Source organism: Camelina sativa, chromosome 11, assembly GCF_030686135.1.
Source record: "Camelina sativa cultivar CO46 ecotype springtype chromosome 11, ASM3068613v1".
Lineage (NCBI taxonomy): Eukaryota > Viridiplantae > Streptophyta > Magnoliopsida > Brassicales > Brassicaceae > Camelina > Camelina sativa.
In genome coordinates this window covers 37,569,397-37,581,939 of record NC_141890.1, presented here as the reverse complement: position 1 = coordinate 37,581,939, position 12,543 = coordinate 37,569,397, and the positions used below count along the sequence as shown (strand labels likewise).

The 12,543-nt window shown below is 41.5% G+C and overlaps 1 non-coding gene across 1 annotated transcript; it reads left to right on the top strand.

The window, feature by feature from the left end:
* The first annotated feature begins 705 nt into the window (after positions 1-705).
* LOC147934949 (small nucleolar RNA R71) lies at positions 706-812 on the top strand. Its single transcript, XR_015573338.1, has one exon. It is a non-coding gene; the product is annotated as a small nucleolar RNA R71 (small nucleolar RNA).
* Positions 813-12,543: the final 11,731 nt, after the last annotated feature.

Below are 12,543 nucleotides of genomic sequence, written 5' to 3'. Positions count from 1 at the left end.
AGACCTTCAAACTTCATATTGAGATCATTATACTGTGATGTTAACCTTTGATTCAACTCAGCAAATTGTTTAGCCTCCTCAAGCTTTCCATTGGCTTGCCCAACCAACAATTGTTGCATCATAGCTCTTAAGTCTTGTTCTTGGCCTTGGTTAGTTTAAAACTCTGGTGGGGGACACAATTGGGGCTGGAACACCTGTTGTTGCTGCTTGGGTATATAGTTTTGTTGCTGTTGAGGCTGTTGAGGCTGTTGAGGAGGGTAGAATTGATCTTGTGGGTTAGCCACATTGTTATTCCTGTAAGAGAGATTGTTATTCTTGAATCCTCCTTGGTTGTAACCTTTGAATCCTCCCTGGTTTTGCATGTAGCACAACTCAGGAAACTTCCTATCTCCTTCTTGGATTGGAGCGTCTTCTTCACCAATGAAGTGAATGGTCTTTGATTGGCTTAGGAGAATCTTCTCAAGCTTCTCATTGACCATCTTTAAATCCTTCTTGTATTTTTCCTCTTGATCAGTGGAGGTGATCCTTATGGTTCTATCATAATCTTCATTATAATTACCATTTGATTGAGCAAGATTCTCTACCAACTCCCAGCCTTCTTCCACATTCTTGTTGAGAAAGTTTCTATTGGAGGCTGTATCAAGTAGCATTCTAATCTTGGGTAGAACTCCTCTGTACAAAGTGCTGAGCAAAGACTCATTGCTGAATCCATGGTGGGGACACTGAGTTTGGAATCCTTTAAATCTCTCCCATGCCTCACAAAAACTTTCATTATTTCTCTGTGCAAAACTTGAGATTTCATTCCTCAACCTAGCAGTCCTTGCATTGGAGAAGAACTTGGCCAGAAAAGCTTTCTTGCAAGCATCCCATGTGGTTATTGCTCCAGTAGGAAGATTCTTCTCCCAGAGATGAGCTTTGTCTCCAAGGAAAAATGGGAATAGCCTTAACTTGAAGCCATCTTCACTCACTCCATTTATTTTTGTGAGTCCACATATCCTGTCAAACTCATCAAGGTGATCTAGAGGATCCTCCATTGGCAACCCATGAAATTTGTTGGCTTGTATCATGGAGATCAATCCACTCTTGATCTCATAATTATTATTGGCCACAGCAGGAGGAACAAAACCAGCTCTTTGGTTGTGTGTGTTAGGTGCATCCCCAACACCAATGTGTCTAGGTCTTTGATCATGGTTATCTTGTTGCTCCATGATTACTTGATCCTCTTGTTCTTGTACTACTCATCTTCTCTGATGTCTCAAACCCCTTGGTGGCCTGTTGATGTTGTCAAGAAGTCCTTGGAGATTGTGATTACCCTTTGACCTTGTTTGCATCAACAACCAGATTGGCAACTCGGACAGGCACTCGGTCGAGCACAGGCTTGAGTGGACGGTCGAGTTGACTGAAAAGAGACGTGCAAATATACTCGGGACGTGGCTCGATCACTCACTCGATCGGCACTCGGTCGGGTGTGAGCTCGAGTTGATGGTCGAGTGGTACCTGAAATGCAACACAGACAAGCAGAGGAAAAATTCGAGATTAGTAATGAACAAGTGATTGAAAGAACTTAATCTTAGTCTAATATTGACCCTAATTGTCACAAATAAACACTCAAATGGGCAACACCGCCAAATTGAAACGAGTTCCTTTCTTGTGTGTGTGTGAAATGGAATGTGAATGAATGATGTGATGATGATGATGAACAATGGTGAAAGCAGGGTGTTTCAATTCCCCTTATGCAATTGTAGTATAAGAGGTAGCAATCCTAAATGAGTGAATGCAAGCAATCAAGGTGTGCAATACTTTTCTAAGTTAAGCCAATTATAGAGGGTGTTTGTCACTAACAACCTATTGCAGAATGTAAAATGCAGAATGTAAAAGCTGAATGGACAAGATACTAAATGTAATGGAACAGAATGATTATTGCAATAATGAAACTAGAACAGAGATTAGACTATAGTAATGCAGGTAATGAACTAGTGCAAGGAAAGTAATGAACATGAAACTGAAATGAATGCAACAGAAATACAACTAGAATGAAATAAGAAACAAGACAGGACAGACACAAATCATAAACAAGATTTCTGGGAATGAACTCGAGCAAACACTCGATCGAGTGTAGATCGAGTGCAGGGTCGAGCTGGACAAAAACGTAAAACATAGCAATGCATACAAAACAAAGCAAGACAAAAGTAAATCAAACAACGATCAAACAACAAGATTTAGACTAAGAAATCAATAGACAAGGAAGGTCTTAGAGATGGATTCATGGGCTGAACTTAGATTGTGGTTATCTAACTTGATCAACAAACCTCAATCAACATGAGCTAATCTCTAGACATTAATCTCTAAGAACATGTTAATCCACTCTCATGGCAAAAACAATCAAGCTCATATATTTCTAGACTTGTTCTCACAAAGTAAAGAATCTATACAAGCAAGCATTAAGCAATATGTTAAGAATCAAACAAGACTTCTAATTTCTTAGCAAGCCTAATGATAATCTCTAGATCTAGCCTTATCTATGCACCTTAGACATTGGTGTGATGCTAAGAAGCTTGAGATCAAACCCTACCCTCTCAGTTATAGGATCAGCATTAAGAACATCTAGCCTAGAAGAGATCTACAATAATCAAGCTTGACCAAATCAAGTAACCACAACATCCATCCAGCCTAAACCATCCCTAAGAGCTAAGGAAACTACTCACAATCACACATGATGAACAGCAAAGTCATAAACCCAGAAAAACAAAAACTTGCATGATTAGAAAGATAAAACAGAGATCTACAATATTGGAGAAGGAATCAAACTCGAATTCTTGATACTTTGAAAGTTATGAAACAAACAAGTATGAAGAATCTCGTGTTTTTTCCTTCAAAAGAGGTACAAGATCTAAGAAAATAAAAGTGCAAAAAGCATAAATTCCCAAAATGGGTAAAATACTAGGTTTGAGAATATCTAAAAAGCTGTCTCCTGGTGGCTGCAGCGTACAAGGTACTTAAATAGGAAAATGGAGGGGAAGCCCTAAAAATGCTAAAAGACAAAATAGCCAGGCGGCTCGGCCAACTCGACCCGGTGCTCGGTCGAGTGACCGGTCGAGTTGGGTTTTCTTGTGCTCCTTCCACTCGGTCGAGTCTCTCTCAGCACACGGTTGAGTGTCTGGTCGAGTGGGACTCCGGACCTTGGTTCTCCAGCCTTAACTCCTTTGCTTTCTCCTCATGATTGCTTCACTTCTCCTTAGCATTGCTTCCATGCTTCTTAGGCTCCAAAATCACCTGTTTATGCAAGAAAAGATGCAAATGCAATGCAACTACACTCTAATGCAAGAACAATCCTAAAACTATGCAATAATGGTCAAAAAGGATAGCAAAGGATGCAAAAGATGTGAATATATTAAGGGAAAACAGGGTAAAATATATGTACATCAATTACTAGACATGCCGGAGTGGATAGGCCAACGACTACATAGACTGAATCGGGTGAGAACTCATATTCTTCTTCCTCTTTACTCGATCCTTTACTCCTTTCTTCATCAACTTACTTCGCGAAATCTCCTTCTTCTCGATTGTTCAAGCATACACAATTTCTTGACTGATCTTCTTGCAACACCAACTAGCATGGAGACGCCTTACACCATTATAAGCATGCATCTCGTCGTCCTCCTTCATCAGTTAGTCGGAAACAACAACTCTGCTCTTGCACCTTAGTCAGTCCATCTGCGGGTATCGTTCCTCTCGTACATGGCCTAAAGCTTTTCAACCCATACCATGTCTGGAAGTTGTGTTAGTCTGGACAAGACTAATATCGAGTAGAACACAAGGCTTTTAATAAAAATCTCCTTTAATTAATTTAAACCGTTGAAAACACTTACAAAGGATTTGGATCCCAGAGCCTAAGGCCCAAATCGAGACAATAACAATAAATCTAGTTTTACAAATACTTCTTTACAAAGGCAACAAACTCTACACCGGTGTCCAGCTTCTGTGCTTTCCCAAAGGTCTCCCAACTAAGGTTACCTGAAAAACAAAAGGTAGAATCTTGAGTAATCTAAGATTACTCAGTGAGTCCGGGATCTAACAATCAACAACCCCAAACCCAATCCCCCAAACAACAATCAAGCACACAACACACAATCAAGCTTAAACAAGCAATCATACTCCATACAGAGTATTCACAGCGGAAACTAACTAACACAAACAAAATGGCACCACAACCATCATACTATTCACTACAAAACATAAAGCTAAAGGCCTTTACTATTAATGTGATTCTGATTTCCCACAAGGCAATGTCTTCTGACCCTTAGCCACAAAGGCTAGAAGGATCACATCTCTTCTCCAAAACCGTGTATAAGGGACCTATTCCCTTATGGCAAAAATTACTACTTCGTCAAGTAGTGCCCGGTGGTAGCGAACCGCTCCGAGACGCTGGGACAATCACGACCTCGCCACGCACTAGTCATAGAAATGACTAACACCACACTACTTACTACGAGCCTGACATCAAGTGAGTACTACTCGCAACCAGATCTACTAACATAAACAAGTTAATCAAGCAACAACAAGATTAACTAACAACAAACAAACAATCAATCAAACAAACAATCAATCAATCAACAAAAAAGCAAACAAATAATCAAACAATCAAAGAATCAAACAATCAAACAACTACACACAAAACGCTCGGTTATCAATGCCAATAAATACCGATTATTGACCATGAACAACCAAGCAGCATAACGGTTATACCAATGATAGCGTAACCACATAAAAATTGCATAACCAGCTTCACAACAACAAATAGATCTTGAAACTATTCCAAGTATAGTTCCTAAACCTCACACACACTTCACAAAATCAAAATAGATCAAGCAAGGATGCTAGATCTAAACCAAACAAACAAATCGATCTGACGTAAGAACGTAGATCTAACTAACATACACAAATATAAACATGCAACCTCAATCCTAAGATCATACACAAAATAAGATCCTAGTCATGTGCTACTACACATGCTTTGGTACTCACCTTGTCCTTAACATCGAGAAAACGACATCTACCCTTGTCCGCCCATTGATCTCGATCCGACTAGCTTTCTCCAAGGATGGATCTAAGCTTCGGACCGAACCAAGAACTTAGAAAAATATTATAAAAAGAATAAGAGACTAAAGGAAGGACTTAATTACCAAAAACCCGACCACGACTCTCGACTCGACCAACTTCTATCCGACTCATCTCCGCAAGCTTCAAGATCTAGCTAACTATCTATGGGTGAGATTTTGGTGGAAAGCTAATGAACTAAAGCTAGGATTTCGTGGCTTATATATAGGGAGAGGAGTCTTAGCCTCCAAACTAAGGTAAGCACGAGGTGGTAGATAAGCATTATCCAAAAGCTTATCTTATCCTCTTCCATTCTTATCCTTATCCAAGCTTGTGTCCACTTAAGCTTGACACATGCCATTATCATTCAAATGTGTGAAACCTCGTGGTCCACACACACCAAGCTGGTGACACACCTACTTACACCATAAGCACCTCTACGACAAAGCAGCTTCGCGGCCAAAACTTAACCGAAAGTTTTTCGACCGATTTTTACTGCTAAACTCACGTAATGTGGCTTGTCCTTAACCACTTACTAACCTTGTTGTCCCGTATCCAAAGCCGTTCGATCATCGCTCACTTGTCTCGGCCATAACAGCTCCTTCTCGGTGAAACTAGTTTTCTCGGTACAATTGATCTTTTCATCGACCAAATTGTTTAACCCTTGATAGCCAACTTCATAACCTTTAGCAAACATTAGATCATGTCCTTTGACCGAATGCATATTATCTTCCCATAGCCTTACTGCACAATGCCACTGATAGCCGGTCCTTCTCTTCTCGATACTTGACGGTAGCCGATAGAAATCTTTAACTTGCTCATGGTTTGATATAAGAATCAATTCAACCATTTTTTTTCGAACAATCCTTCGGATAAGGCTTGGTTCACTGTTGGCTCCATTGAATTTTTCTTCTCGAAAATTTTTCTAAGTCTCGGCCGCACGTCCACGTTCGCGTCCCTCCGTCCGTACACTAGGTCAAAGTCAGGGGTATTACATTCTCCTCCCCTTAAAAAGAATTTGTCCTCGAATTCTAAGCATCTACAACTGAAGCTTCTCTCAGTCTAGTCTATACTATTCTTCATCTCTTGAAGTAACCCTACTCATTCTTTGGTTCTTCTCTCGCGTGTCGACGCTTTTGTCTCGAGTATTTGATAATTACCTTTCTTATCAAATAGACTCGAACAATCCTCCTCTTCTTACCGTGGTTGTACTAGGAAAATTCTTGGAACATCAACTCCATTTCCTTTTGGCTTCGCTAGAAACAACTCTTCAATCTCTCTTCTTCAACTTGATACCACTCTGGATAATCTTCCTCTGTAAAGCACTGCTCAGGCAGCCTTCAGACTTTATTCTTTCATCTTTGGGTCTCTTCCATTACGACTCTGAATTGGTCTTCTGAACCACTTCTCCATCCTTGATAGGCTGGTAGCTACTACGCCATTTTATCCTTCTTCATTATTTTCTTGCAACCTCTTTGGAGTCTTTAGCTCTTTCTTCTTCTCTCGTTAGCTCTTAGCCTAGCATCTTCATCTTCTGGTTTATATCCTCTTTACTTTACATGCCTTGACGTAGACTTCTCTCAATTTACAACTCTCCTCCCCTTTGCTTGTTGTACGAGTCATTTCTTGTCTTCATCCTCTCCTCAAATGTGGTGTAACCATTCCCTTTGGTTCGCACCTTTCATTCCTCTTCGACTCCATGTTCTTCGTCTTCCTCTTCGCCTTTTTCATATGACTCTCTCCCTTTTTGATGTTTTCCTTGAATGAATTTATCGTCTCCCATTTTTCATGTCTTCGCGAAAGCAACACTTCCTTTGATTCTTCATATACGTCCTAGGCTCACAAGACGTTCCATTGCGTGTAACCTAACCTTCTCTCTCTCTACTCCTCTAACATATAATTTCTTCTCCTTCTTTTCTTCGCGGTTCATCTTTTCTCTTCAAGGTTTGATGGGATGGAGGGGATCGATTGATAAGAAACTTGACTCCGCGATCTCCGGAAGAGATGGACGGATGAGAGGACGGAAGCTGTAACATCCGCGAACCAAAATCTCAGTTTAGGGATTGCATTGGTCGATGCATTGCCGGTTTAGTGCGGACGAGTATAAGTTAAACGCGAGTGTTTTGTCTAATTCGGGAATTTAGCCATTTTTGAGAGAAAAGAAAGGGAGAAAAGTGTTCTTGAGTGTTCTTGAGGATTTTGGGAGATTGGAAGCTGTTTCTATAGAGATCTGTAGCTGGGATCGTTGTACGAGCTTCCTAGAACTGTTTTCTTGTTTGTTTAAGGTTCAGAATCATCTTGGCAAAGGTAAGTGCATGACCATGGCTTATCTAAGCTGGAGATTTCTCTAATCTGCTTGTTATGTGTTGTTAGGCTTGTTAGAATGTTATTTGGGACGTTGGGAAGCTTTCTTGTAGCTTGGGATCGAGTTTTTTGGTTGTAGGAACGAAGATCCAGCGAGAAGCTTCGGGGAGAAACTATGTCGGTTGATGCAACTGCAAGGACATCGCGATAAACTTAGGGTTTTCGTGCTATGTCGAGTATGCGTTGGTCGATGCAATGGAAGCATCGGTCGATGCATATCATGGGTCGGTCGATGCATGTTGGTGTCGGTCGATGCTTGGCCCTGGTTTGTTATTGTTGATTGTTGATTGTTGGTTGATGGTTAGAGATGTCTCTATTGCTTGTGTGCATAGCCCAATAGATGCGAGGATTGCCTTATTGAGTGTTTATAAAATACTCATGCATTGCAATTTGTGTTTGTGGTGCAGGTAAAGGCAAAGTGTGATCGTGGAATCAAGGCAATGAAGAGGAAGATGTTCTAGGGACTCGATTGGATGTTGTCTAGCATTGCTAGGTTACTATAGTTGGGTCATTAGAACATTCTTAGGTTGCTGGTTCTATGAGTATTGTTGTTTGGTTATTTGATATTGTTTATGTTATGATATTGGTTATTATTGGATATTGGTTTTGGTTATTTCCGCTATTGGTTGTGATTGTTGTTAGGTGGCCAGTGGGTATGAGACCATTAGTTGTAGTTTATCTATTATTATTATCACTATTTATTATTTACTATTTATTAAAAAAAAATGGGTCGGGTCGTTTCAGAAGTGGGACGAGATTTGCCGATGAATAACTCGACTCGGAAATCTCCGGGAAGGATGGACGGATGGAAGAATTTCTCAGTAAGAAACTTGACCCGATCGATTCTCAAGAGATGGGCGGAAGGACACTGTGTACGGACAGACGTCGGACACAACGGACATAAAGGTGGATCGCTGCGACGACACACGAGAGATGGCTTGGCTCGTGATACGGTCGGACTAGGGGATCACGAACTCGGTTCGTGAATCTCCTAGGGTTTCCTTCAAGCTTACGCCCAGACTAATTTGCGAGAAAGGAGAAGGGTGAGACGAGAAACAAAGATTCACTCTTTGGGAAATTTAATTCTATATTCAAGTCTGCCTTTTACAATGAAGGTTTAGGCCTTTATATAGGGGGGGGCTTACATAAGGGAGACACTTAACCCTAGGCACATGACCACTAGCTAAGGAACACACATGACCCTAAAAGCAAAAGCAAAAGTAAACAAAAGACAAAGAACATCCAACGGTCAAAGAAGGCTAAAAATGAAATAAAAAAGGAAGGAAGGAGATAGAAATGCCACGTCATTGGCTGGACGCGGTGGATAAGATCATTACTTCCTTGACCCATTATTTTGTCAATGAAAGTTTCCAAGTCATGAGCCAAGCGGGAACAAAGTGGAGATGCACTAGAGCTCTCTGCATCGTTAAAACCCCTTCAGTAAACCCATTGGGACAAACCCAAAGTAGGAAAAAGAGTACAGCTCCTTCTAATGTCTTAGGGGAGTCTTCACACTAGCGTGATGGTGAAGACACCCAAATCAATCTTCCCAAAGCTGGTCACACCCAAGGCTCTTCATTGGTGATGCTGGCCATGAGCCATTGGTGTAAACGTTGGAGCTTGGTCTGGAACTGCCCATTAGATGACCTTGTCTTGCTCCTCCTTGATGATCCTTAGGGACTGGTTGATGCTACATTGTTGTTTCGGGCCAGATCCTTGCCGCCTACGCTAGCTGCTGGATGCTAGTACCAATTGTCTGAGCGTCCGAGTGGTGTTTGGGTCTGGCTCAAGCGTTCTTGTATGCGTTTCTGATCCTGTGCTCACATCAGTAAGTGTAGCGGTACAAGTAGCGGTATGCATACGGTACGTGTAGCGGTACACAAATTGGCACACGTAGAAGTGAACGGCGGTACAGTGGACACTGGCCATGGGTTCGATAGGTTGAGGGTATCCGAATGAGATGAGGAGTTCGAGACTACCGAAGTAGTGAACAGATGTTTGAATTGAAGAAACAAAATCCCAAGTTTACTGTAATCTATGATGTAGGCATGTAAGTTCTAGATGAAATGGGATAATATTGTACTTAGTCTAAGTGACAGTATGAGTGACAGTCCGAGTGATAGTACGAGTGATAGTGAAGTAGGGACTATCTGGAAATGGTCGCATCGGTGAACAATGGATCGGGCCGATATGATAGGGTTGGACCAAATTGACAATGGGCCGATGGATGGCCCGAGGACATCTCTGAAATCTTTGCAAAAGATTTAGGTCGACCTATGGAAAAGGGAACTCGATAAAAATGGAAACTCGCGGAAAAGGTAATTTAGTGGGATAAGGATAGTTGCAAAAAATAAGGGAACTTAGAATGCGATAGGGCTTATCGTTTTAGCAAGTCCAAGGCGGTTTAGTTGACCATATATATATGGTAGAACCTTTGGCTCTCTCTCGAGAGACGCATAAAATCCTTAAGCAGCCGAGAGAGAGAAAGAGAGAAAAGAGAGAGAGTTCCGTTTAGCCTTAAACCGAGAGATCCTAATTTATAGTAGAGGGAGAGAATGGTAAGTGATTCTCCAACCCTAGTTCGTCGATAGTATATGGTTCTAACATCAGATAGTAACGATGTTGATCTTTCCGTGTAGAGGCGGGGATCAGATTTGCGCTTAGGACCCGAGAGTTTAACACCTTAAGTCGAAACCGAAGGTGAGTACGTGAATGTGGCCCAGTTATATAGTCGATCTCTTGACCGATGGTTTATTTAGTCTTGATTGCTTGCTTGTCTTGGTTAATGTTTTTATTGCAATAAATCGATGGTTGGTCTAAACGAGTTGGACAATTATCCTATGGGTTATTTGACATGCATGGCTTGATTGAATTAAACCTATGTTGGATTGAGATTATTGAGCTAAGCCTAGTGAGACTGGATGACCGCTCCACTAAGAAAACTTGTTTGCTTACGCCTCCTTTTATGGATGCAGGAAAGGTCAGGTCCGATGATTAGAACTTATGTGGCTGACCAGCTCGCGTGACGAAGTCAAGGAAGGGAGAGGATGGTGGGTTTGGGTAGTTTTATTTACGGTGTAGTACTTTTAAACGGTGTAGTAGCCTACTGCATGACTTTTGGAAGCATGTATTTAAGTTTTAAATTAACCCGTTTGCTTAACCGCTGTCGCATATTGTTGAATGAATGAGTTAAAAATCGATAGGCCCTAAATTGAATTAACGGACATGTACGGTACGGTACGGAATTTTAGGGTCGGGGTCTTACATGAGAGGATGGTGGCTTTGGGTAGTTTTACTTTCGGTCTAGTATTTTAAAACGATGTACTAGATTATTTGCATGACTCTCGTTGTACTAGAACCTCATATGGAATTTGGATGCAGGTTTACGTTTAATTTAACCCACATTTTTACTTAACCGCTGACGCATATTGTTGAATGAACAAAATAAAAATTAATAGGCCCTAAAGGAGGTTTGTGCAAGGTTTTGCGAGCAGAGCACGACCGATGACTAAGTTGACAAGGAAGGATATTCCTTTTGTTTCGTCAAAGGAGTGCGAGGAGGGTTTCACAAGTCTGAAAGAGATGCTGCCTACTACACCAGTGTTGGCATTTCCAGAGCAGGGAGAGCCCTATGTGGTTTATACTGATGCATCCAGAGTTGGTTTGGGGTGTGTGTTGATGCAACATAGGAAGGTGATCGCCTACTCTTTGCGGCTGTTGTGGAAGCATGAGAACAATTATCGTACTCATGATTTAGAGATGACTGTTGTAGTTTTTGCCCTAAAGATTTGGAGATCTTATCTTTATGGTGCAAAGGTATAGTTGTTTACAGATCATAAGAGCCTGAAGTATGTATTCAGTCAGCCTGAGCTGAATTTGAGACAGAGGCGGTGGACGGAGCTGGTAAGGCTAACTTGGTTGTTGATGCTCTGAGTCGGAAGCGAGCGACTTCGGCTCATGAACATGACATGGAGACTTTGATGGGAGAGATCAGTGCATTGAGATTGTGTACTATTTCTCAAGAGCCATTGTGTTTGGAGGCGGCTGATAGAGCAAATCTTCTAAGCAGGGTGCAGTTGGCTCAAGAGAAGGATGTGGGGCTGGTGAATGCCTCTAGAGTTGCTAATTTAGAGTATCAGGTCTCTGCCAATGGTACCATACTTGCGCACGGTCAGATATGTGTACCTAAGGATGAGGAGTTGAGGCAGGAGATCCCGAGAGAGGCTCATGCGAGCATGTTCTCTATTCATCCAGGAGCGATCAAGATGTACCGTGACCTCAAGAGGTATTATCTCTGGGTCGGGATTAAGAAGGATGTAGCCAGTTGGGTCGCGAGGTGCGATGTCTGCCAACTAGTGAAGGCTGAGCATCAGTTTCCTGGTTTCCATACATAATTCTGGAAGCTCCTAAACCAATAGAACTACATTCACCTCCTTTGCCAAATGTGGCGTAACTTTGTGGTTTGTTGGCCAAATCTTGTGTTATTAGCCTTGTTGGAAATACAAGAGATCCATTGACATCCTCCATTTGATTTCGTGTCAAAATTGATGCTTATTTGGCTTGTGTAACACGATATTTGGCTCAGCCGCGAAATTGGGACAAGGACAGATCAACTGAATTGAAATATTCATATCTTTCAAGTATGAACTGATTTTATTGTGAATCCAATTCTCAGTGATTTTGGAATGGATCAAAATTCCAGAAAAGTATGGTGCATAGCTTAAATCCTTCTGACTTGGTCGGAATCCTCCTTTGAATGCTCGTAGGTCCAAATCGCGTAGCCATGAGTTCACCTGATTTGTAAAATGAATATTTCCTTCATTCAAACTCTGATTGGACTGATTCCACTTCAAGATATGCTCTAGATGCGGTAATAATGTACCCAAAATGGTCGTTTGGCTGAAATAATTGATCTTCAACTTCGTTCGTGTTGAACAAGGGTCAAGGATCTTCTTGGATGGTATCATGATCATATCAATCAGAGAGCTTGGTAATTTGCACAAACGACTTCTTCGGACCAGCATCTGAGGGGTTGGTTGGGTACCTCATCGCATAGCTCACTGGGTATGGCATCGGGTAGTA